General features: G+C 44.9%; 1 protein-coding gene across 8 annotated transcripts in view; it reads left to right on the top strand.

The window, feature by feature from the left end:
- Positions 1 to 27499, top strand: part of LOC115087047 (interaptin-like) — a 179879-nt gene that overhangs the window by 19033 nt on the left and 133347 nt on the right. For 7 of the 8 annotated variants that reach the window (XR_003855411.1, XR_003855410.1, XM_029593707.1 and 4 more), the window contains exon 1: positions 1029 to 1111. The exons of the other annotated variant lie outside the window; for it this stretch is intronic. The gene's annotated coding sequence lies outside the window, so the exon portion shown is untranslated. Of the gene's footprint in view, positions 1 to 1028; positions 1112 to 27499 lie in introns of those variants that run through there. 8 annotated transcript variants of the gene reach the window in all.

A 27499-nucleotide genomic window follows, 5' to 3' on the forward strand; every position in this document is an offset into this window, starting at 1 on the left:
AAAATAAAATGGTTTCATATGGTCTTAATGTTGTAAGAACTGTGAAATAAAGATGACCACTATTAATAACAAGTGAAGGAATTCTTTCCTTTTTCTGTTTTACTTGGTTAGCCTCCTCTAAATTTTGAACTTTCAGCTCAAAACGTACATGCTCCAGCTCCATCAATTAAGGGGAAGGGGTGCAAGAGTTGGAAAGGCGAGGGGATTAGGGTGGGTAGGAGGTGTTTAAGAGGAGTTGTTGTCAGCCTTCATCTACAGGAAGGTAGATCTTTCTCCCTTTGAAGGCCTACTAGCAGAACATCAGAAATCCTTCTCAGGTTTGGTAATTATTTGGCCACCTACAGCTGAAAACTGGTGGCTGCTCAGATGTGAATTGCTGACATGATCAGCTGACCGCCGGATTCCTCCCACAACCTCATTCTGCTGCTGAGCAGTCATATTAACGTTCCTTAGAATATGGATCCTGGCTTCCTTGGCGCCCGGGTGCCCTTTGGCTGGCTGGTAGCTATGGCTGTTCAGTATCACTCTACTCAGGCTATCCCCAGTGTGGGATTTCAACTCTAGAAGCAGAACTCTGGTCTTCTACTATGTGCTACCCTCCAAAACTGCTCTTTTTCCTAGACTGCCAAGATAAATCATAGTAGTATATGTACCGAAAATGTTATTCTGTGCCAATACTGATCCCACTCACAACCCTTTATCCCTCCCCAAATATGTCCTGTCTCATGCTTGTACTGCTCACCTCTTAACAGTTTTTCTGTTTTTAATTTGGTAAATAAGAATGTCTCCTCAGCCTCAGAGTGCCTCTTTAACAATGGGCAATGGAGATTGATTATTTTAATGGGATTTATAATGCTCTCAGCTAGCAGATGGTTTCATCATTTGCCAGGAAACTAACAGGGTTGCTGCAGATCAGCTGTATAGCAGTGATGATGCCTTAGGCCTGGTGATGTAATAATTCTGACAGTGTAGTACTTCTGTGATATAAAGATCTGGAAGTATAAAACCACAGACATGTCTAGCAAACCTTTTACTTAGGGAAATATAGGATTAACATTAGTATGCATTAATATGGCTAAACAAGTTTTGAGGGAGGGCAATCTTCTGAAAGGTAATAAGATCTTTCACCAGTTTCCTATATTTGTGTCGTATTAGACATTTAGATGCCTTCTAGTTTTTGTAACATTTGATTTATCTTATATCTTTTTGTAATTTATGATAATGTTACTGAAGTAAGCTGCAAATATACATCAATATGCAAAAATCAGGTGACTAATAGCTACCCTTAGAACTTATCTGGCCACCTGTTTTCATTATTTGGTGGCCACATTACCGTTAAGCTGTTGTGTAACTACCCTTGTGCAGAGGTATGGGAACGAAGGAAGCTGCAGGTGCAGGCCAGGATTTGAAACATTTGCTAGAATATCTGGACCAGCCTGCAAGTTTCGGAAATGTTTGCGGCGCTGGTACAGAGATGGAGCAGAATGCCGGCAAGTAGCAGCAGATAGACTGGGAGCCTGGGCTAGATGAAGTGGTAGGTGGGGTTTCCAGCATTCAGTGTGGGGGCACCTGCCCCCTCTCCTATCAGAGGCAGCATTGAATCGGGAGACCCCAATAAAAATTTCTCTGCATCTCTACCCTTGTGGTAATGGCCATGGCTGTCATGCCCTGCATCTCACGTCATTTCATTCATTGCCTGACTGAGTTTCAAGGTGGCTGCTGCAGGTCTAGATACGAGGACCTAGATTGCCCCCCTTTCTCCAGCAGGTGCAGGAAGATGAACACTGGGACCTACAGGAGGTTCCATGGAGAGTCCTCCTGCCTACCCTGTAAGTACATTTTTCTGTGTTTGAAGAACTAAGTTTAGAGAAGATTAATGGATGGGTGAATGTGGATAGTTGATATGTCCTGTTTTTTAGGTGTATTGTAAATGTAGGGTTACTGATTAAAGGACACTAAAGTGTATATGAAGTACATGTGTTTACTCACATGGATGGATGATTTTCTTCTTTATGCTTAACATTTTACAGCCCAGGTTAGAGAGACCAACACACTCCATTCCTGATGTGGCATAGAAATGGTGCAACCTTGCTTCAAAGATACAAGGCCAGGACAGAATATCCTAGTGGGTGCAGGTCTCCAGCTACTACCTCTCTGAAAGAGGAGGCGGTAGTGGAAGGTTCACTACAGCCATTTTGTGAGTTTATTTTTAATTGCAGCATGACTGTATGTGAGGGAGCATGTGTCTGCAAGTGTGAAATCATGTGCTGTCTGCAGCGATGTGTCACTATGACTTTCCTAGCACATAGACAGATAGGTTCAGGATCAGTAGGGTTATGCACCTCTACCAGCAGATGGAGATGGAGCAAACTGACGTCACAGTATATATACTTCTGCAGTGACATCATCCTGCCAGTATTCTCCGACTCGAGCAAATGGTGGACATGCATTTCCCTACTGGGGATTGCTTTAGACTTTGATATTTATTTATTTTTATTTAGTGCTTTTTTATACCGACATTCATGATACAGATCATATCATATCGGTTTACATGGAACAAGGGGGAAATAACGTTAACATAAACATAAAGAAAGTGAAAGTTACAATAAAACAGGGGTACTCGAACTGGGAAGAAGAGGAGCCAGTGGCAGAGGAAACTCGGAACTAAACAATATCAATACAAACATATTTACAATAGCGGTAATGGGGTGCGTTGACTAGGGGCCTCGGGGTGTGACTGTAGCTGGGGAGGTCCTAGATTAAGGGAAGTCTTGTTGAAATAACCAAGTCTTGAGTTTTTTCCTGAATGTCAATAGACAGGGTTCTTGTCTGAGGTCAGGGGGCATAGCATTCCAAATGGTTGGCGCCGCTGTCGAGAAGGCTCGCTCTTTGGTGGAAGAGTGGAGTGTGAATTTGGCTGGGAGGGGATGAAGTGATCCCCTGTAAGCTTCTCTGATGGGTCTTAGAGAGGTGTGGAGAGTGAGTGGGTATTGGATATCGATGGGGATCTGGTTGTAAACGGATTTGTGAATGATGGTGAGACATTTGTGTAAGATTCTAAAGCTTACAGAAAGCCAGTGCAGATTTTTGAGGATGGGTGTGATGTGGTCTCTTCTGTTGAATTTGTTAAGATTCTAGCGGCCAAATTTTGCAGCATCTGAAGAGGTTTGGTGGAAGAGGCGAGAAGACCTAGTAGAATTGAATTGCAGTAGTCTAATTTGGAAAATATAATGGCCTGGAGTACCGATCTGAAGTCCTGGAAGTACAGAAGCGGTTTGAGTCTTTTTAGCACCTGAAGTTTGAAGAAGCAGTCCTTGGTTGTATTGTTGATGAACCTTTTTAGATTTAACTGATTATCAATTATAACACCAAGATCTCTTGCTTGGCTGACCAGGGTGTTGGTGTGGGTCATTTGAAGGTTATCACTGTGGTTGGGAGATATAAGAAGCAGTTCCATCTTAGATGTGTTCAGAACTAGGTTTAGGTTAGTGAGGAGGTGGTTGATTTCTTGGAGACAGTTGTCCCAGAACTTAAGTGTTTTTATGAAGGATTCAGTTATCGGGATCAGGATTTGTACTTCGTCTGCGTAGAGATAGGGGCGGATTTTCAGACTCCGCGAATAGGCCTACTTTTGTTTGCGCTCCAGGCGCAAACAAAAGTACGCTGGATTTTAGTAGATATGCGCGGAGCCGCGCGTATCTGCTAAAAACCTGGATCGGCGCACGCAAGGCTATCGATTTTGTATAGCCGGCGCGTGCCGAGCCGCGCAGCCTACCCCCGTTCCCTCCAAGGCCGCTCCGAAATCGGAGCGGCCTTGGAGGGAATCCTCTAACGCCCTCCCCTCACCTTCCCCTCCCTTCCTCTACCTAACCCACCCGCCCGGCCCTGTCTACACCCCCCCCTTACCTTTCTCCAGGGATTTACGCCTCCCGGAGGGAGAAGTAAATCCCCGCGCGTGAGCGGGCCTCCTGCGCGCGGGCCGCGACCTGGGGGCGGGTACGGAGGGCGCGGCCACGCCCCCGGACCGCCCCAGGCCGTAGCCACGCCCCCGTACCCGCCCCCAAAATGCTGCCGACACGCCCCTGAAACGCCGCGACGACCGGGCCCGCCCCCGACACGCCCCCCTCGGAGAACCCCGGGACTTACGCGAGTCCCGGGCTCTGCGCGTGCCGGTAGGCCTATGTAAAATAGGCTCACCGGCGCGCAGGGCCCTGCTCGCCTAAATCCGCCCGGTTTTGGGCGGATTTAGGCGAGCAGGGCTCTGAAAATCCGCCCCATAGTGTTTAAGTTTCAGATTCGTCAGCAACTGACAGAGGGGAAGAAGGTAAATATTGAAGAGTGTGGGTGACAGGGAGGAGCCCTGAGGTACTCCTCTTGCGGAGTTAATGCGTGGAGACTCTTTGTTATTGATTTTTACTTTGTAGCCTCTGTTACTGAGGAAGGAGTCAAACCATTTGAAGGCTGTTCCTGTTATCCCGATGTCTGAAAGTCGTTTGAGGAGAATGGAGTGATTCACCGTGTCGAATGCAGCCGAGATGTCAAGAAGTACTAGAAGGAAGGAATGTCCAGTGTCCAGCCCCATGATGAGGTGATCTGTGAGGGAGATGAGAAGGGTTTCCATGCTTAGTGATTTGCGGAATCCATATTGCGTTGGGTGGAGAATGTTGTGGTCTTCCAGGTAGTCTGATAGTTGGGTATTGACTAATTTTTCCATAATCATAGCAACAAACGGTCGATTGGAGATGGGGCGGAAATTGTTGGGTTCCCTGGGGTCTAGGTTAGGTTTCTTGAGAAGGGGTTTGAGAGTGGCGAGTTGTAGGACGTCAGGGAAAATTCCTTGTGATAGTGAGCAGTTTATGATATCCGCTAGATGCTTGGAAATGGCGTCTGGCACCCATAGGAGTAGTTTAGTTTGGATTTGGTTGAGGGGATGGTATGAGGGTTTCATTTTCTTTATTAAGGATTCTATCTCTAGAGCGGATGTAGGTTCAAATGAATCCAATATTGTTTCGGTGTTTGGCAGGAGAGAGATGGAGATGGGAGTAGAGGTAGGGTTGAGGGGCAGGAGTGTTAATAGGTTGGATATTTTGCTCTGGAAGAAAATTGCAAGTTCGTTTGCCTTTGATTGTGCTTGATCGTCCGGGATGGACGGGGAGGTGGTTTTTGTGAGATCCGATACATAGGAGAATAGGGCCTTGGCGTCAAAAACGAGGTCGTGAATTCTGTGAGCGTAAAAATCTTTTTTAGATCGAAGAGTGGAGGTCCTGTAGGAGTGGAGGGCTGATTTGTAGGCGGCTAGTGTGTTCGGGCATGGGGTCTTACGCCATTTGTTCTCTTTCTGTCTGAGGTTTTGTTTAAGTTTTCTGAGTTCATTGGAGAACCACGGTTGTTTCTTGTTAGACGTCTGACTGATTTTTTTTGGCTGCAAGAGGGCATACTTTGTTCACTACTGATTCTGTGATACTGTGCCATGAGGACAGAGCTGAGTTGGGGGTTGAGACATCTAGGTTGAGTAGTTCCTTTGTTAGGTGCTCACTGAGGACCTCAGGGGAGCATGATCTCCTGTAGTGAAATGTAGATTGAGTGGGGTGAGAGTTGGGATTTTCTTTTCTCGTGAGGGTGGTGGAAATCAATGAATGGTCCGACCAGGGGATTGGGGTGCATTCGGGGGGGGGGGGGGGGGGGGGGGGGGGTGGGGGGGGGGGTGGGGGTAGAAAGTGAGAAGCCGGAGTTTATGAAGATGAGGTCTAAAGTATGACCTGCTTTATGGGTGGGCTTGTTGATAATTTGTTTGAAGCCCATTGCCTTGAGGGAGGTGAGGAATGCTTCGCAGTTGGTAGAGAGAGGGATTGAATCAACGTGGAGGTTGAAGTCCCCTAAGATTATAGCGGGGGCGTCTAGGTTGATATATTTGGCTATGGTTTCTACTATAGGGGAGGCATTGGTGTCTAGGAGACCTGGCAGAGCATAAATGAGGAGGATTTGAAGCTGGTCAGATTTGAACAGGCCTAATTCTAATATAGATATAGACTTGGCTGGTTGTAGAGTTAGCCTAAGTTCTTTTTTGGCCACTAGGAGCAGGCCACCGCCTCTCTTTTTTTGTCTGGGAAGAGAGAAGAGATCATAAAGATGTGTAGGTAGTTGGTTTATCAGGGCTATGACTGTGGGTTTAAGCCAGGTTTCCATTATAGCACAGATGTCTGGCTTTGAGTCGAGGAGATAATCATTTAGAATGTGGGATTTCTTTGTGAGAGATTGAGCATTGAATAGAGTCAATGAGAATAGTGCAAGACCCAGAAGTTGAGTAAAGGGGGAGATCATGATTGGGATGAGAGATCTGGTAGCGCGGGTCCGGAGTTGCGTAGGTGATTTTTCTTTGGTAGGACGCTGTGGTGTAGGATAGGGATTGGGTAGCCTTGTGTCATGCTTCTCTTGTGGTGAGGGGCTGGGTGAGCTTTGAGTGAGTGTCTGTCTGTTGGAGAATTGGGGAGTGGCTGGAGTTCGAGTGAAAGTCCAGTAGAGCTGGGTGAAGGATGAGAGTTGAGTGAGCGTTGAGTTGAGAGCTGGGTGAAGGATGAGAGTTGAGTGAGCGTCCGTCAGCTGAGTGTGGAGAATGAGAGTTGAGTGAGCGTCCGTCAGCTGAATGAGGAGGATGAGAGTTGAGAGAGCGTCCGTCAGCCCCAGCTCGTGACGTGCGCCTCAAAGTCCCAGTACTCGCGGCTCCTCAGGCTGTTCACCTCGGCGTACACGCGGGCCCGGCTGCGAGGCCGGGCATGGCGGGAGACGCGGCGGGAGGCCGGAGCAGCAGCAGCAGGCAGGCGGTGGCGGCAGAGGAGGAATAAGGAGGAGGGCGGGAGGTCTCAGAGGGAGCACTCAGCCGGCGGCGATAGGGCCAACACCAGAGTGCGCTGGCCGGGGCCCGCAACAGCAGGAGGCGGCATGGGACCGAACAGAGCAGCGGCAGCAGGAGTGGAGCCAGACCCCTTCAGGGCGCTCGATTCGGCTCCCGGCCGGCAGCGTGCACGTTCCACGCACTAGGATAGGAGAAATAGGAAGCTAGGATAGGAGAAATAGAAGAAAAAATTAGCTAATGGTCCATTGTTTGATTACCCAGAACTTTTGGGGTTACACTGTTTACACTTGGGCTGTAAATCAACAGTCACAATTTTAAATGATGGTACTTGTGCACAGGCTGCTGTATTCTACAAATAAGTGTAAAACTGCTAGTATGAGCCAAGGAGATCTTTGAGATCAGTAGGTACAGGATTGTGGGCTTTACCTGGAATATCATTTGGAGACTACCAGGAAAAGGGCTTTTTCTTTTTCTGACTCTTCTATGTGGAACACACTTCCAGTAGTTTTAAGGAAAGAAGGAGATGTAAGTTTTTAGAATACAGTTGAAAATGCTGAAAACATTGTTATGGCAGAGTGTTTTTCATGATTGGTGTTGTATTATTTTATATCTATGTTATATGCTGTAACCCGCCCTGGACTATTGTATAGGAAGTAACAGGATATAAAATGTTTTAAATAAATAGTCATAAACTGTACTTTTCTTCCTTTCCGGGTAACTGTTTCTAGCATCTACAGAACCTACCATCTGATAGCTTTTTCTTCTCTGAAAGTGTCTCGGTAAAGATGGCCTCCTCTACTGTGTGAAATGGGCTGGGCATGTGTTGGCTGCTGAAATGTTTCTTCTTTTTCAGCTGGAGAGCACTATACTTCTGCTGTGACTTCTGGAGGGAGAGAAGCACCTACCCCTCCAAGGAGCTTTCAAGAAGGAAGCTGAAGGGAGCCACAGCCTTCTATGGAGCTAGCAGCAAGACAGCTACATCCAGCCTTAGATGTCATAAGGGTTTTACTTTATTCCAGCTCCAGGTTTAGTTTTACATTTTCTTTGGCGACTGTTCAAACATGATTCTGTTTGTTGCCATCTGGTATTATTTCATGTGTGTAGTGTGTTGTGTATTGATGTGTATGGCAGATGGGATAAGTGATGGAGGTGTGTTTGAGGGAGACAGAGTGAGGTGGAATTATGCTTAGCTGGGCATAAATAGAAATGATGTGCTTGATATAAAAGATATTAGAGGCATTTTGGTCAGTCAAAGGGGTAGATTTTAAAAAGCATTTACTAGAGCAAAACTGGTTTTTGCTCGAGTAAATACACTTTACTCAAGTAAGTGGGCTTTTCAAAATTGCTACAATATATGCCATTGAATTGTCCATAGGATTTACTCAAGTAAGTGCACTTTACTCGAGTAAATAGCTTTTGAAAATTGCTACGATAGTATGTCACATTTACATGCGTAACTCCTTTGAAAATGACCCCCATTGTGTGTACTGGAATCTCCTTTGGAGAAAACAAGACTGTCTCTTTAAAGGCAACTTCAGCTATGAGCAGGTCCGCCGCTACCAGGTGTGCAAACCATGCAGTTCTACAGGCAGTACACCTGGAAGGGCGGGCAGCTGCAAACCTGGCAGGGAGCTCAGGTCAGGGAACAGCGAGAGGTCTATATAGCTACCAGTGGACCCCATCCCACCGGCGGCATCAAAATGCAGAGGCCCGTGCAGTTAATGGCTGCAGCAGAAAAAACATGAGCTCATTCTGCGATTCCTCCTTTTGTTCTTCCAGCCCCGCGGTACTCAATCTGGCGGTGCTAGCACAAGATGAGCATACAGGAAGTGCTAGCAGTGCGAGTACCAGGGGCCGGCTTGGACATCAGGAGGAGCCACAGAAAATAGGTTTAGAGCTCTGCTGCGAATTCTGCGGTCTCCGAAGGAACGAGGCACCAGGTGGCAACAACAGTAAAAGAAACCCGAGGACCCTGCCTGCATAGACGTTTGTGTATATGTGTGTGAATGAAGCCTGGAATGGGTGTGCACATGTGTGAATGAAGCCTGCCTGAGGAGGAATGGGTGTGCACGTGTGTGAATGAAGCCTGCCTGGGGGCGGGAATGGGTATTTATGTGTGTGAATGAAGCCTGGAATAGGTGTGCATGTGTGTGAATGAAGCCTGCCTGAGGGGGAATGGGTGTGCACGTGTGTGAATGAAGTCTGCCTGGGGTTGGGAATGGGTGTGCATGTGTGTGAATGAAGCCTGCCTGAGGGGGAATGGGTGTGCACGTGTGTGAATGAAGTCTGCCTGGGGTTGGGAATGGGTGTGCACATGTGTGAATGAAGCCTGCCTGAGGGGGAATGGGTGTGCACGTGTGTGAATGAAGTCTGCCTGGGGTTGGGAATGGGAGTGCAAGTGTGTGAATGAAGCCTGCCTGAGGGGGAATGGGTGTGCATGTGTGTGAATGAAGTCTGCCTGAGGGGGAATGGGTGTGCACGTGTGTGAATGAAGTCTGCCTGGGGTTGGGAATGGGTGTGCAAGTGTGTAAATGAAGCCTGCCTGGGGGCGGGAATGGGTGTTTATGTGTGTGAAGCTTGAAATGGGTGTGCATGTGTGTGAATGAAGCCTGCCTAAGGGGAATGGGTGTGCATGTGTGTGAATGAAGCCTGGAATGGGTGTGCATGTGTGTGAATGAAGTCTGCCTGAGGGGGAATGGGTGTGCACGTGTGTGAATGAAGCCTGCCTGGGGGCGGGAATGGGTGTTTATGTATGTGAATGAAGCCTGAAATGGGTGTGCATGTGTGTGAATGAAGCCTGCCTAAGGGGAATGGGTGTGCATGTGTGTGAATGAAGCCTGGAATGGGTGTGCATGTGTGTGAATGAAGTCTGCCTGAGGGGGAATGGGTGTGCACGTGTGTGAATGAAGCCTGCCTGGGGGCGGGAATGGGTGTTTATGTATGTGAATGAAGCCTGAAATGGGTGTGCATGTGTGTGAATGAAGCCTGCCTAAGGGGAATGGGTGTGCATGTGTGTGAATGAAGTCTGCCTGGGGTTGGGAATGGGTGTGCACGTGTGTGAATGAAGCCTGCCTGAGGGGGAATGGGTGTGCACGTGTGTAAATGAAGCCTGCCTGGGGGTGGGAATGGGTGTTTATGTGTGTGAATGAAGCCTGAAATGGGTGTGCATGTGTGTGAATGAAGCCTGCCTAAGGAGAATGGGTGTGCATGTGTGTGAATGAAGCCTGGAATGGGTGTGCATGTGTGTGTGAATGAAGTCTGCCTGAGGAGGAATGGGTGTGCATGTGTGTGAGAATGAAGTCTGCCTGGGGTTGGGAATGGGTATGTGTATGAGAATGAGAATGGGAACCTGCCTGGGATGAGTGGTTGTGAATGGAAGAATGCCTGGGATGGATGAGTGAATGGGGAGCCTGCCTGAAGTGAGAGGGTGGTTGGATGTGAATCGAAGCCTGCCTTGGATGGGTGGATGTGAATGTCTGCCTGGGGGGGGATGGGTGTGTTTGTGTATGAATGGGAGCCTGCCTTGGGGGGGAGGTAAAAAATGTTTGCCACTCCCACTAATCCACACGCTCAAGGTGACTGGAAATCAAAGGTTTTCGGGTATGGGAAGCGAGGCATTTTTCCCTTTTTTGTTTTAATTATTAGGTGTTTGATGAGTCTGCTATTTTGAAATGTTTTATTGCTGTTTGGAAATTTTTAAAACTTTATTTACAAGTTCTTAATTTTGGATGTTATTCTATTTTGTCATTTTTTGGCAATATTCTTTGTATTAGTATGGCTTATTATGATTGATTTATATTTCTTGATTTTATTGTTTGATTTATGAGGATTGGTGATATTTCTCTTTTTCCATTGCTTCATAATATAGAGTCTAGCTTGTTGGAGTTTTCAGTTCAGTTTCTGTCTACACATTTCTATTTCTATTTTATGCTCTCTTTATTCTATGTTTCGTCAGGGGCTATCTGTGTTCTGCATGTGTAAGTGAGGTGAGGTATTCTGCTAGCATGTGTAGTTTTTATGTAGAAATTTAGAGCAGACTGGTTTGTTCTGCTTTCCTAACAGGAGGTGTTTTAGGACCAGGTATAATATTTAGTTTTCATACAGGCTGATACAGCGAGCGCACTGTTTAGCCCCCGTTTGGCCGCGTGTTTTTGACATGCTATTATTACCCCTTGTACTGTAAGGGGTAATAGTGCATGGAAAATGCACGGCCAAAACCCCTCCCCCACCCGAAACTAATAGCACTCATCGCATGCAAAGGCATGTTGATGAGTCTATTAGTTAGTCACCTAAAATACTGAAAGTGTCTGACTGACTGACTCTGCATGTGTTACTGAGGTGAGGTAGCTAGCATGCTAACATGTAGTTTCTGTGTAGAAATCTACATACCTGGGAACTTTTGACTTCCAGTCACCCTGAGATTACCATGGATTAGCAAGGGGGGGGGAACCAGGGGGAGGCCAACTGCACAGTAGGACCGGATGCTCACAAATTTGCTCTCATAAACACTCTTACATGTTCACTCTTACTTTCACTGCTCATTCTCTCGCATTCTCACATATCCATTTACACCTTTACTTCTGCCATTCTGCCAGCAACATACACACACTCACATCTCTCCCTCTTCCATACACACATTCCCACTCACTTTCACACCCATGCTCACTTGCACTCAGCTCTCTCCTACTCACCTACATACACTCTCATATGTCTTCTTCCTACACAAATACACACTCACTCACTCTCACAGACATGCTCATTCATTCTCTCTCCCCCCCTTTCAAAACACACTAGCAACAGCAGACTCTAACTTGGGCTCCTGGAGCAGCAAACGCCTCTTCCTTCTCCTCCTGTGCTGCGGAAGTGGACGCTGCCTGTTTCTTACTCCTCATTTGATGCATGGGCAGGAAATCACAATGTCGATTGGCCAAGGCAAATAGGATGAAGCGGGCAAGTAGCTGGATACAGGAAACAGGCTGTGCAGGAGCAGGTGGTGTCACGAGGAAGAGAAGTTAAGAGTTAAAAAGATCCGGAGATGGTAGAAATCACTGTTGAGTTCCTCTTTTTTCAGCTGCGCAAGACCAATTGCGTTCCTTTCTTCTTTCCGAGCCCAAGCAGATTGGTTTTGCTGCAGCACCCGGAAATTTCCAGTATTGGCCCAGAGACCTGGTAATTCTTTTAGAATTACGGAGTCTCCGGGCCAAATTTGGAGAGTTCCCAGGTATGGGAATCTATTGCAGCTTGGTTTGTTCTTTTTCCATAATAGGAAGTGTATTGGTGTTTTAGGGTCGGGTGTAATATTTGCAGTGTTGCCTTTTTATGAGTAAAGTTGTTACTGTTTGAGTGCTGGCAGTTCATCCTGTTTTTGTCTGGGAAGTTTACCATTTTGTAATAGTAATTTAATTTATTCATGGCTTTCTGAGGGCCAAGTCCACAAACAATGCATGTTACAATAGGCCTGATACCATGAGATCAAGGTGGATGATCTGAAATATATGCAAATTAATGCAAATGAGGCGGGAACAAACACACCTCCTTGTGATTCCTCTCCCCCTCACCCTGAGTACTCAAGTGTCCAGTTGTGGTCTGTGGAAAAGTTGGCAACCCTAGGGCCCACCCAGCATCAATTTTATGTACAGGTATGTGGGGAAGGAGCACCTGGGGATCATTTCTGCACAATTCAGAAATTTTAGACTTGTGGATGGGGTAAATTAGGTTCGGGGGAGTGTGTTAATTTTCGTAGTTTTGATTGCCGGAAGGAGCAGGGCTTTTTTTCATTGGCGGAACGGGAATTGGGGCAGAGCATAAGACTGACAGTTGTCTGGTGAAATGACAGGAGTTGAGTGGCATCTTATAGACTAACCAATTTATTAAAGCATGAGCTTTCAAGGATAGTTCACTTCATCAGGGTGTTGGTGTTATGGTTTGTGGGTAGGTGGACCCTTGGCCCGAGATGAGAGTTGTTATCACCTGTGGGGAGGAGCCCCACAGGTCCACACCGTCGGGAAGCGAGGTCAGGCACAGCAGGGAGCTCTGGGGTAAGAATGTGGAGAGGTCCCGAGGAGCAGGGTAGTAGACTAAGCCAGGAGGAATTCCCACAGTGAGAAGACAGGCTGGTGGATAGTACCTGGGCAGAGATCCCCGAAGGGGAAGGTGCTAGGCTGGCCCGCTGAGCAGGAAGCGTGAGAGTGGACATGCAGGAGGTATTCCAGAGCAGTGGTTCTCAACCATTTTTCTGTGGGACACACCTGACAGATGGTTCTCATATGCGTGGCACACTGAACACATGACCATCAGCGGGCTAAATGTAAAAGTACAGTTTGCATCCACAGGAACCCCCCTGACCCACAATTATGGATGTAAAGCAGAATTATGACATTCCCCGTACAACTCACCTTACAAAAAATATATTCTGGTTCTAGTGTCATCTCAGTAACAGCAACACAAACTCCAACTACCAGGCTCAATAGCCCTACTTATGAAAAGATAGCAGTTTATCACTAGTGCATGTCCTCTTGAGAAAATACAACAAATAAGACTGATACAGTAAAATACCCCACCTTGGTCACATACACAGAACTGACCTAACATACTCCCAGGATCTGTAGTAATGCACATAAACTAATCTGCACACAGTTACACCTGTATTATGGAATGCACATAAACAGTAAACAACCCTATCTATAAAAAGGCAACACTACAAATATTAAATCAGGGCCTAAACACCAATACACCTCCTATTAGGAAAACAGAACTAGCCAAGCAGTTATAGATCTCAACACAGAAATAATTGCATAACTATACTAATAAGCAGAATAAATGTTTCAAAACAGCTATGAAAAGAATAACATCCAACAATTAAAAACTCATTAAAATTATTTCAAATTCTCCAAACCAATAAAATATTTCAAAACAGCAGACACATCACATAATACTCAGTAATTAAAATGGCAGTCAATCAAGAAAAATAAACTTAAAAAGCCACCTTTACTAACCCCCTCCAGCAGCTCTCCTTCTCCTCTTCCATGCAGGCCAGTAGCACACACCAGAAGCAGCAGTGGCTGAAGCTCTGTACTCATGGTCCTCTTCCTTAGTGCCCACAACCAGTCTCTCTGTCTCTCTCACACACACACACATACCAGTTACACCCCCATGACCAGTTTCTGTCTTTCACACACCAATCATCTCCCGACCAGTCTTTCCCTTCCATACACACTAGTCACCTTCCAGATCAGTCTCTCTCTCTCATGCACACACACACTTCCCACTTCCATGTTCTATGTTACATATACAGGCTTCTCACTCCCATGCTGTCTCACACGTACCCAGGTTCCTTACTCCTATGCTAGCTCTCGCCACATGCACAGGCTTCTCATTCCCATAATCACTTTCTTTCTCTCTCACACACACATACCAGTCACACTCACATACCAGTTTCTGTCTCTCCCATACCAATCATCTCCTGACCAGTCTTTCTCTTATGTACACACACACATACCAGTCACCTTCCCGAACAGTCTTTCTCTCTCATGCACATACAGGCTTTCCACTCCCGTGTTCTATCTTTCATATACAGGCTTTTCACTTCCATGCTGTGTCTCACACACACCCATTTCTCACTCCTATGCTCTCTCCACATGCACAGGCTTCTCATTCCCATAATCACTTTCTCTCTCACACACACACACACTCCAGTCATCTCCCTGACTAGTCACTTCCATTGTCTCTCCTGTATACACACATTGCCTCTCTGACCAGTTTCTCTCAATCACACACTTGCTCTCTCTCACACACGTTACATAGATGATCTCATTCAAATGCTCTCACTTACACACAGGCTCTCAGTCACAGTTAAACATACACACTCTCAATCATACATACATTCTCTCACAGACAGGCTGGCTGGCTGTCTCTCTCTCACTTCCTGCCCCCACCCCCCCAGAGCAGCAGCAGCCTCCTCCTCTAGCCCCCGCAGGCTAAGAAAGAAGAATCCCATTGGCCATGGGAGGCTAATTCTGCTGTCTCTTGTGCCAATTTCTGGTTGCTTCTGATTTTGCTCCGAGTCCACGCTACTGCTCGGGGCCGACACTACTTTTTTATGCAGCATGGCTCTTTCTTCTTCCCACGCACCCCACTGCACATCACTTCCTGTTCCGGGCCAGGGGGACAGGTGCAGGAAGAAGAAAAAGTCCAGCCGCAGTTGCAAGCCTTCACTAACACTGCTGCCATTCCCATCTAGGCTTGAACGTGCTGATAGCCCAGGTGGCAACGGCAGCAGTGGAAGATAGTCTGCCTCTCGCTTGGTGAAGGAAGAGGAGGGAAGAGCAGCAGGAGACCAGTAGCAAGCGACACACCTGCTGCTGCTTGGCTACACACTGGTGTGTGGCGACACACCCATTTGAGAAGTGCTGTTCCAGAGAGGCAACCCCGAGGGGCGGAGCTGCGCAGCAAAGGAGGTGCTGATGCAATGGCGTAGGCCAACCCAGGGAGCGGGAAGCCCGAGTCAGGACTCTAATTTGTTATAGTTTTGAGGTATTGGAGTGGATTCTTTGGTACTGCGGTGATGGCCACTCCCACGGGGAGGAGTCCCGGAGGAACTGCAGTACTAGGCTAGACTCTATACACGCAAACACAGAGAAGATGGTTTTATTATACAGCTTGATGACTCTGCCCAGGAAGCGGGCAACAGTGAAGATAGCCCAGTGAAGCAGTCCAGGAATCCTCAGCAGAGGAGACAGTCTCTCACTTCGAGTAATGGTAGGCAGCGCGGCATAGCAGGAACAGGTCCCGGATGTAGAGTGGAGCGCTGAAGCTGAAGACAGACTGAAAGGGTTAGTACTTACTGATGCTGAAGCTATAGTGAAGGTCCAGTCAGGCAGAAGTTGATCAGTGGCAGGCACCAGATTAGGGAGAGCAGGCCCTTGAGGAGCGAGTACCCAGGTTAGAGAGAATACCCTGAAGGGCAGAGAGAGCTTCCTGTGGCCACTGGAAGCAGCAGAGCAGCTTAGACCAGAGGCATTCCAATCCAATCCTTGCTAATTTGGTTTGTTAGCAAAAGCGGGGCACGCTAAATACCAGAAAATGACGTCACTCGGAGGGGACGCCCCCGAGGTTCCCGCCATGATGTGGATATAGACGTGGGTGGCGTGCACGCGCGTACCCTAGGAGGCCCTCAGGAAATCATGGCGAACACCGTCGCCGATCTGTGGACGCCAGAGAGAACGGCATGAAGACATGGCAGTGTTGCGTCCGTCAATCTTCGACAGCTTCGCCCCGCCTACCTCTCTCTACTTGCAACTCCTCCCGCAACTCCTCCCGCTTACGCCGCGGCGTCTGATTGCCGACCTCTCCAGCGTCCCCGGACCAGCTTTGGTGCTGCCTCCTGCCATTCTCCTTCAAGGTACCTCTAGGGTGCGCATGCGCACACCACCCTCATGTTTATTTCCACGTTGGCGCGAACCCCAGGGTATATCTGCCTACTACATTTGCTAGTTCGTTGAGTTAGCAACGTAATTCGTATGGATGGGATTCATTCTCCGTTCCTAAGCTACTCTGCCACTCCAGTTCTAACTGGAACTCTTACTACCCTTCAGGGTCACTAACGGGGTACCCGCTTCTCGGGGGCCTCTCTGCTTCTTTCAGGTGCTATCAGGAAACCGGTACTCGCTCCTCGAGGGCCCATGTTCCCTGTGTTGCTGCCTGTAACCTCTACCTTCTACTTGGAAGAACTAACTACAGTCACCATCAGTGAGTACAGAAAACATCTCTCTCTACAGTACTGCTTCTCCAGAATCAAGTACTCGCTCCTCGAGGACCTGCCCTCTGCTCCGGTGCCAGACCTCTCGTTTAGTGGAATCGTTGCTACTGCTAGTGAGTACAACGCTACCGAGTCTCTCTGCTCTAAGGGATCAGGTACTCACTCCTCGAGGGCCTGCTTTCCCTGTCTCGGAGCTCGCCTATTCTACTTGGGACTCTGAATACTAATTCTATTGTGTGCTCATAACTCTCAGTCTCTTTCTACTACAGCACTGCCTACAGAGGATGCGCCCAGCCGGGCTCTACAACCACTACTCACTACTGCCACCTCTAGTGGCTTCATAAACTGTTTAATAAAAGATTCAAATCTGTGTTTGTCTGTCCGGAGTTTAGCGTGACACTGTGGTCCCTCACGGGACGGCCCCCCATGGGCGTGGTCAGCTGCCACAATGTCCAAGGATCCACCCAAACAACAATAACCATAACAGGCAGCAGCCATCTTCCCAAGGTTTGAGGAGAGAGAAGGAAGAATGGTGAGGTACAGAGGTTGAAGCCGTCTGAGACCGAGGGACACAACAGTACCCCCCTTCAAAGGTCCCCCTCCAGACCCCCTACCGGTCCAGGTTTTTGAGGATGTGATCGATGAAATTGACAAAGCATCTCCTTGTCCATGATATTAGCCAAAGGTTCCCAAGAGTTTTCTTCTGGTCCATATCCCTCCCATGACAGGAGGTATTCCCAAACTCTGCCTCTCTTTCTTACATCAAGGATGGCATCAACCTTGTATTCGATGTCTTCTTCTGCATCAACTGGAGTAGGGTCAGGTGTCTTGGTGGAAAACTCGCTAAGAACAAGCGGTTTCAGCAGCGACACATGGAATGCATTATGAATCCGCATAGCTGGAGGGAGTCTTATTTATTTATTTTATTTATTTAACGTATTTATATACCGTTTTACCAATGTAAAAATTGAACAAAGCGGTTTACAGTAGTATAACTATAAAAACAGAATCAAATTAAAATTAAATATAACTGAAATAAGAATGAAAATAAAACAAAGCAAAATTTAAAGCAAAGTTGGAATAAAAATACAATACAACATGATCAATAACAAAAATTTGGTGACTTTAAAGTTATAAATGGATTGGCTGTTACATTAAAAACTAAAATAGAGAAAGGTAAAGCGAATAAAATAAGTAAGTTGTTAGGAAGATCTTCTAATCCTTAGCAATGAAGCTTTCATAGCAAAATTAGCTATGGCTAATAAGTTCAGCATTCCCAAAGGCTTCCAGAAATAGATATGTTTTTAATGCCTTTTTAAACTCCTTTCGACTGGATATTTGTCTTAAGGAATCTAGCAATGCATTCCACAAAATGGGGCCAGCAACCGAAAAATTCTGTTCCTTGTTACATTTAAAGCGGACGTTTTTACTGTAGGAACTTGTAAAAGATTTTTTCCAGCTGACCTAAGTTCTTTCAGAGGCTTGTAGACTCGCAACATGGAACACAGCCAGATAGAGTCTGTGCTATTTAACAAGGAATGTATTAACGTGATAATTTTGTACTGAATTCTATATTTAACTGGCAACCAATGTAATTTTTGTAAAACAGGGGAAATATGTTTTGTTTTTTTAATTCTTTATTTATGAGCTTTTTAATAATTACAAATCCAAGATTTATAACAGAAATCACAGAAATCATATCATGAATAAGAAAAAAGAAAAATTACATCAAAGAAAACTATTATAATATATGATTTCTTACTTAATAATACGGTCAATGATTCTAGTACCATTTCCAATTAGGGACAGAAAAAAGGGAGAATTTTAGAACAATTAAGTAAAAAAAAATAGGAAAAGGTTAAGAATACTGCGGCATGGTCACCTACTAATTTGAATTATATCTCTGGGGAGGACGTGGGTTGTTTTTTAAGTGCAATAAATCCTGCCAATTGTTCCGGGGAAAAAAAGATATTACATTCGTCTCTCCTTTTTACAAAACATTTACAAGGAAAACGCAATAAGAAGGTGTATCCTAAAGCTAATACATCTGCTCGTAGATTTAAGAATTGTTTGAGACTGGATAGACGGATGGAACTATTAGAAAATAATGCTAAAAGTTTAAATCTTCGTATTCTAAATTTTCCCCGTATTGTTGGAGAGACTCCATATGTTACCCTCAGGAAATTTCTTACTGAAGTTTTGGGTTTTTTCTGATGCAGATATGCCAGTAATAAATACTTGCTATTTTTTACCTATTTCCCAGAATAATAGGTCAAACGAGCCTTTTCAAGGCAATTTGACGAATTTCCTCGAAAACTCACAATTAACAGTAATTGATAAGGGAACTTTATTAATATCACTGGTCACGAACTACGAAGTTAACAAGATTATGAAAAGTTATTTCAGGAAATATCCAATTGCATACTATGAATCAAATATAAAAATCTTTCCAGACTTAGCTTTGGCAACGCAACAAAGGCGTAAATATGTTGTTTTAAAGGAGTGGCTGTAAGAAGTCTGGCTGCTGAATTCTGAATCAGCTGCAAAGGTCTAATAGCAGTTTCAGGCAAGCCTAAATATAATCCATTACAGTAATCTATACCAGAGAAAATCAATGTTTGCAATACCGATCGATAATCATGAAAGTACAGTAAGGGACGCAATCTCTTTAATACTTGCAATTTAAAGAATTAATTTTTTACTGTTTTGGAAATATGTTGAGCTAAAGATAGGTTGGTATCAATCCAGACACCTAAATTCTGTACTAATTTGGTAATTTGTATAACATCTTTGCCTAAATTTATACTAACAGGAGGAGCGTTACTGGAATTTGATATAAAGCTAAGATATAAAATTTCCGTTTTTTTTGTTCAGTTTTAGGTAATTATGAGCCATCCATTGTTTGATTGTTCATTTATTTATTTATTTTGAACTTTTATATACTGACGTTCATGACAATATTGCATCGGTTCATGACAAAATTGCATCGGTTCATGACAAAATTGCATCGGTTTACAATGAAACGAATATTGCATAAAAAGCATTACAAAGAATAGGGGTTACATAGAACTGGGATCCAGGAAGATAAATACAGGAGTTTAAAGACAAGCTGCTAATTTATGACCCAAAATAGAACAAAAACATTGAAATGAACTTAACGAAACAAAACGAGGGAGGAAGGATAGGATAGGACGGAATGGGGAAGGAATGGGTAGAGGAATTAACCAGTCGTTGAAGACTATTCTGTGAACATGTAAGATGTAAAGAGGCATAACATGCTAGCAGGTGTTATGCCCTGATCAGAATTAATGCAAGTGTCCCGTCCTGTCATGTGAGAGAGAAATTTCATCCATTAGGGAGAGAGACTGTTCGTCCTTTAGGGAAAGTAGCTTGTTTGAATAGCCAAGTTAGTCCTATCGTGAATGAGAAGACGTTCATCCGATTAGGGAAATGCTTGTCTGAATAGCCACGTTTTGAGCTTTTTTTTTAAGGTCAGCGGGCATGGTTCTTGTCGGAGATCTGGGGGGAGAGCATTCCATTGTGGGGGGCCAGCTGTAGATAGGGCGCATTTCCTTAAAGAAGTCTTGGTGGGGGGGGGGGGGGGGGGGGCGTAAAGAGAGCCTTTGTAAGCCGTTCTAACAGGTCTGGAAGACGTGTGGAGATTAAGAGGGATGTTTAGATCAAGGGGGGTGAGATTAAGTATGGCTTTGTGGATTATCATGAGGACTTTGTAGAGAATTCTGAATTTGATGGGTAGCCAATGAAGGTTACGAAGGATGGGCATAATGTGCTCACTTTTGTTGGTGTTGGTCAGAATCCTAGCGGCAGAGTTCTGCAACATCTGCAGGGGTCTGATGGTGTTTGCTGGGAGTCCGAGAAGGAGCGAGTTGCAGTAGTCGAGTTTTGAAAAGATGATGGCTTGAAGCACTGTGCGGTAGTCTTGGAAGTGGAGGAGGGGTCTCAACTTTTTTAGGACTTGTAGTTTAAAGAAGCAGTCCTTTGTGGTATTATTGACAAATTTTTTTAGGTTTATATTGTTGTCCAGAATAACTCCAAGGTCTCTTACTTGGGAGGAGAAATTTAATTGAGATGTGGGTGGAAAGTTGGTTGACCCATTATTGTCATCCTGGGAGATGATAAGGATTGTACTGATATATAACTGGATCAAGGAGAATGTCTCAGACCAAGATGATTTATATAGGACAAACAATTGAATGTCGTCTGCATAAAGTTTAAATTGCATATTCAGAGAAGATAAAATGTGACACAGAGGCAAAAGATAAATGTTAAATAAAATAGGGGACAATAAGGAACCTTGTGGAATGCCTGTTGGTAAGAGAGCCCAATCATCAGAGGATAGGAAAGGGTCCGACAAAGCATGGAGCAAATCGAGCAGATGGAAGCTTCAGTCTCAGATGTTTGGTAGAGAGCCAAACTTTATCTCCAGGCTGGAATTCAGGAGCCTTGCTACGGTGAGCATCATAGCCTTTCTATGCTCTTTGTCCTGCTTTTTGGAGCATCTCTTTAGTCTTTCTCCAGAGCTGCTGGATGTCTTTGGCAATAGATTGAGCTGCCGGGGATGACACAGAAAGTGGAAGTGGTAAAGGTGGTAAGGGTTGTCATCCGTAAACCACTTCAAATGGAGTAGATCCAGTAGATGTCGCTGGATGTGAATTGATGGCAAATTCAGCCCAGGGCAACAGTTCAGCCCAGTCATTCTGTCGTGAACCAACATAGGCGCGGAGAAACTGTTTGAGAGTTCTATTCATTCTCTCAGTTTGGCCATTCGACTGACAATGATACGCAGAGGTGAAGTCAAGTGTGATGTCAAATTTCTTACACAAGGCTTTCCAGAACTTGGCTGTAAATTGAGCTCCTCTGTCAGAAACAATTTGCTTTGGCATGCCATGCAGGCAAAAGATGTGAGTGATGAATAATTTAGCAAGTTCCATGGCTGAAGGCAAGCCAGGGAGAGCCACGAAGTGAGCCATCTTCAAGAATCGATCCACTGTAATCCAAATCGTGTTGTTACCTCTGGAAAGTGGCAGGTCCACCACAAAATCTGTTGCAATATGGGTCCAGGGCTCGTCCAGTGCTGGCAAGGGTTGAAGCAGGCCCCAAGGACGCCTGGGCGGAAGATTCTGTCTGGCACAATTGGAACAGGAGGCTACGTAAGCTAGAGTGTCTTCTTTCATGGTGGGCCACCAATAGTACTTTTGTAGCTTGGCCAGTGTTTGCCATTGACCAGGGTGTCCGGCCAGTTTCAAATCATGAGCCCATCTTAGCAATTTCTTTCTCAGATTGCGGGGTACAATGGTCTTGCCCGGGGGTACCGGATGTGTAGTCGCGAGAATCACTCTTCGAGTCAATAATATGCTGAGGTTCATCAGGCACGTCTTCTCAGAGGAAAGAGCGAGATAATGCATCTGCGCTGACATTTTTGTCACCAGGGCGGTATTTCAGCACAAAGTCAAATCTGTTGAAGAACAGGGATCACCTCGCCTGTCTATGGTTCAGGCGCTGAGCGTGACGGAGGTACTCCAGATTTTTGTGATCAGTGTAAACAGTATTCTGATGTTGGGCACCTTCAAGCCAGGGATGCCATTCTTCAAATGCCATTTTTATTGCCAACAATTCTTTATCCCCAATACCGTAGTTCTTCTCTGCTGGCGAGAAGCGTTGGGAAAAGAATGAACAGGGGTGTAAGATCTTTGAATCACCGGCCTGGTTTAGCATGGCCCCTACACCTACATCAGAGGCATCGACTTCCACAATGAAGGGTCGAGTAGGGTCTGGATGGCGAAGACATGGTTTGCTTTGAAAGGCGTCTTTTAACTTCTGGAGTTGCAGTCACAGCTTCCATAGACCAATTAGTAGTGTTGGCTCCTTTCTTAGTCATAGCTGTTAATGGAACAGTCAATGAAGAGTAATTTTTAATAACGGTCCGGTAGTAATTGGTAAATCCCAAAAATCTTCTTAGAGCTTTTAGGCCCATGGGTTGTGGCCATTTTTGAATACTCTCAAGCTTTTGAGGGTCCATTTGGAAACCATTGTTTGAGACAATGTAACCTAAGAAGGGTATGAATTCTTTATGAAATTCACATTTAGACAACTTGGCGTACAAGCGGTTCTCGCGAAGTCTCTGCAGAACTCTTTTGACATCTTCCTAATGGGATTGCAGGTCCTGAGAAAATATCAAGATGTCGTCTAAGTAGACAATGACACATTAGTAGAATAGATCCCGCAGAATGTCGTTCATCAAGTTTTTGAAGACAGCCGGGGTGTTGCACAAGCCGAAGGGCATCACCAGATATTCAAAGTGTCCATCCCGGGTATTAAAAGCCATCTTCCATTCATCGCCAGCGCGGATGCGAAATAGATTATACGCTCCTTTGAGGTGAAGCTTGGAGAATATCTTGGCTCCCTGTAACATATCAAATAGCACTGAGATGAGTGGTAGTGGGTAGCGGTCCTTTATGGTGATCTCATTTAGACCTCTGTAGTCAATGCACGGACGTAACGTTCCGTCCTTTTTCCCCACGAAGAAAAATCCTGCGCTGGCAGGAGACTTAGAAGGTCTTATGAAGCCTTTCTAGAGATTCACCTGAATGTATTCTGACATCGCCTTATTCTCCACCATGGAGAGGGGGTAGACCCTTCCTTTGGGTGGTTCTGTATTTGGCTTCAGATTGATTGCGCAGTCGTAGGATCTGTGTGGAGGTAATACAGCAGCAGCATCTTTTGAGAATACATCTTGGTAAGATGTGTATTGAGGTGGCAACCCAGGCAACAACGGGGTAGTTGGCATGCAGGATACTGGAGAGACGTCCATTAAGCATTTGCCATGACAATCTGGACCCCAACGTGAAAGCTCCAAAGTGGTCCAGTTGAATTGTGGCATGTGTTTCTGCAGCCACGGTAGCCCAAGTACCAAAGGGTGCATGGCCTTTTCTAGCACAAAGAAGGAAATAGTCTCTGTATGAAGAGCACCTGTACACAGGCTCACTGGTTCTGTAAGGGCTCTCCATGAATAGAGGACAATAGTAATGGAGGTGTCATAGTAGTGGTAGGGATCCGCAAGTGTTCCAATAGACGTTTCAAAAACAAGTCCCCCCCGCCCCAGAGTCTACTAAGGCAAGTGTTTGAAATTCTAAAGGCCCACAGATTAAAGATATTGGAAGAGAGAGTGGAGGAGAGGGTGCAGTTAAACCTAAGAAGAGTCCTCCCACAGGATTTAGGTCTGCCAGTTTCCCGGATCATATAGGGCATGTTTGTACAGCATGACCAGCTTGTCCACAATACATGCATAGTCCCGACCTCTTTCTGAATCATCTCTCTTTAGAAGTCAAATGACTGCGGCCCAATTGCATTGGTTCTTCTTCGCCAGCAGCAGGACCTGGGGTTGTAGGCCTGGGTACAGACTTGACATGAATCTCTCCCTGGAGTGGTCTTCTGTGACTCTCGAACTTTGTTGCGAATTCAACGGTGTTTTTAAACTCTTTTAACTCTTTTTATATGAGAGAAAATGACACTGAACAAACTATCAATTGCAAAGGCTTCTTAATGCAATAAAAAAATTTTTATTAGTTTAAATTTGTTACATGCTATATTAATGTCTGTATTATAAAACTGTATAGGCCACAACTGGCCTATACAGGAAGCAAAGTATCTAACATATAACTGGCAAGCAAATCAATATAAAACACCTTACTGCTATACTCACATTAACCCACGGCCTGTCAAAGTACAGCTTTGCTTGACTACTTCTCCTTTCCAACTGTTTTTATAGGTTTCCTATTATGCATTGCAAGCTAGAAATTTGATTGCTCTAAATCAGCTCATTATTGCTCCATACCTACATTCCAGGTCACATTTTCCTTATCATGCCAACGGTCAACATGGCCTAGTTTCTGTTCCCCTTATCAGTGACTTGCACGCACGTCCTGACTTCACAGATTTATTTTCGTACCCAGAAGCATAGCCTCACTTTATTTCCTGTTATTCACTTTCTCAATTTAGACTTTGAATTGCTGAACCTGTAAGATCTTTTGTGCAACTTGTGCAAGTTGCCCACTGGGTTCAGGCCAAGGTTTTCTGACCAAGGTTGGTTCAGGCCAAGGTTTTCTGACCAAGGTTTTCTGGCCATCAGCAGATTCACAAATCCTCCCTGAGACAGGACTTGTCCCTGTCTCACCTTTATCATTGTGAGACTATGTTGAGCCGTTCTTCGGTATCTGCAAACCTTTGTACATCACTTTTTCTACTTCCCACTTACCTGCACTCACTTTCCACTTTCCCTCTATTATCCTATCAGTATGTGACATAGAATGATGTGTATGGAACAATCTTGAAGCAACTACTCTATCACTGTTTCTATTGTCACATTATCATAATTAGTTTCAATACTTGTAGGTGCCATTACAGCATAATTCGTTTCAGTGTGAGCAGGGGCCATGACAGCGTAATGAGATTCATGATGATTAATGTTGTTGGTTATTCTAGGAGTTATGCATCTTTGGAATGTTTGGATTAGATTTGGGATACATTGCATAAAGCAACACACAGCTACAAGGATTACAACAATTATTATTGCGTATTGGCAAAGGTTCCTAATCCACCCTACCGGGAATATTGACCACAAACTATCCCATACATTTAGTCCAGTATCAATTTGTATACTTTCAGCAAAAGTTTTCAACTTTTCTATCTGTTGGTCAATAGCCATAGAGTTGTCGGTAAGGTTAAAACAACACATGTCAGGCATAACTTCACAACCATAACGGTGTTGTAATAATAGAAAATCAATGGCTCCTCGGTTATTAATAATAGCATTACGAAGAGCAGTTTGTTCTTGATTTAATAATGCAATAGCGTGCGAGGTGGTATTGATAGATTTAGCTAAATTGCAAGCTAGCTTTGTCACTTGGTTATCAGCATGCATTGCCATGGCGGGTACACCAACTAAAGTAATTGCTAAGGCCATAGTCTCGTGTCTATTTAATAATGACACATTTCCATCACACGAAGGTGTGAGGGAAGTCAAATCTTGATTCCTACGAGATTTGTATAATTGTTTCATCTTGCTAGGTTTGCTTGGCAAGATAGGCACCAATCTACTTAGGCAACAGGGGTAAAGGAGAAGTAGTCAAGCAAAGCTGTACTTTGACAGGCCGTGGGTTAATGTGAGTATAGCAGTAAGGTGTTTTATATTGATTTGCTTGCCAGTTATATGTTAGATACTTTGCTTCCTGTATAGGTCAGTTGTGGCCTATACAGTTTTATAATACAGACATTAATATAGCATGTAACAAATTTAAACTAATAAAAATTTTTTTATTGCATTAAGAAGCCTTTGCAATTGATAGTTTGTTCAGTGTCATTTTCTCTCATATAAAAAGAGTTAAAAGAGTTTAAAAACAAAATGGCGACCGCGGCAGGACTGCGATCATTATAGTAGGCCGTGATAGAGGGTGACACTGAATATAACACTTTTTGAAGGAATATATTCACGTTCCTGGTATCTCCTTTGAGCCAGAGTGATCAACTGTGCTCAGAGAGAAGACGTAAACCAGGTCCTGTGTGAATATTAGGTTAACGAGTACTCCGGATAGTTATTTTTACTTAATGGATGATATAGATTTTTGTCATCTAGCTCTTTGGGTCGCTGTTATTTGCGATTGCTTATTTTGTGCTCTGCTTATTTGTTGGATATTTTGTACGTGGCAACCTACGCCGCGTAATCAAGAAGAAAGGGATCAGCTTTAAAATGACAGCGATAGGGAATAGTGAGCTTAACGCCATAACCCTGAAGCAGATCCCCCAGCATACTACCTTATATATTGATAGTGAACAAAACAGTACGGCACTCCAATATGTTACTGCACTATTCCCATTTCAAAAGGAAGTTATAAAAAAGTTACATGACAAATGGGTAAAATATGCAGCTAAGGACTCTTTTCTGTCTTGGCCTTTAGAGGGCTCTTTACAGCCTAGCCGATTATATCCACTCAAACATTTTCTACAAGTCAGGAAAAAGAATAAGGTTAGTTTGGAGAAACATTTACATGTTTGGACTCTCTTTTCAGTAACAGGAGATTTATATTATGCTGATCTAGAACTAAAAAAGGGAGACAAGACAAAACCTGAAGTAGCGCAGGACCACCAAGGGTTGCAAAAAGATGATTTTGGAGATCAATTAGTAGATCCTCAGTCCAACCCGCCGCCTTATGTAATAACATGTCCACTGAGAGAGTCCGGCAAGGAGAGTGACTGGGAAATGCCCATCCCTGCCGGGTATAGGCCTTTATATAGTGCAAAACCAAGTGCTCCATTATATCAAAGTCTGGAAGCACAAGAAGGGAACGCACAAGAACCCGATCACAAGGGATCATTCCTTCATAAAGAACCAAGTTACGAGATTAAGGGGATAGTGAAATTAAATGAGATCCAAGTAGATAATCCCCTGATTCATAATCCCCAATCCCCTGTAACGCCTAGAGAATTGGCAGAGGACATTAAAAAACTGCGGTCAATCTTTGCTGCCAACTTCATAAGTTCAGCTAAGGTCTCAGGCATCTCACGAGTCACCAGTTCATCCTTCAACCAGGAGTTCAGGCCTTCAAAAAATAGGGTTTTCAAGCACCTATGGTTCCAATGTAATTCAGAAGCCAACATCTTGAATTCAATGGCGAAGTCTGGTAAAGGTTTGTTACCTTGTTTTAGATGAACCAAAGCTGATCCTGCTGTCGAGTACCAGGCAGGGTCCTCAAATACTGATTTAAACAGTTTAAGAAACCCGGCAAGGTCATTCAGGATAGGGTCATTACACTCCCACAGCGGTGAGGCCCAAGCCAGCGCTCTTCCGTCCAAATACAAAAGGATATAAGTGG

The sequence above is a fragment of the Rhinatrema bivittatum genome, chromosome 3 (genome assembly GCF_901001135.1).
Source record: "Rhinatrema bivittatum chromosome 3, aRhiBiv1.1, whole genome shotgun sequence".
Taxonomy (NCBI): domain Eukaryota; kingdom Metazoa; phylum Chordata; class Amphibia; order Gymnophiona; family Rhinatrematidae; genus Rhinatrema; species Rhinatrema bivittatum.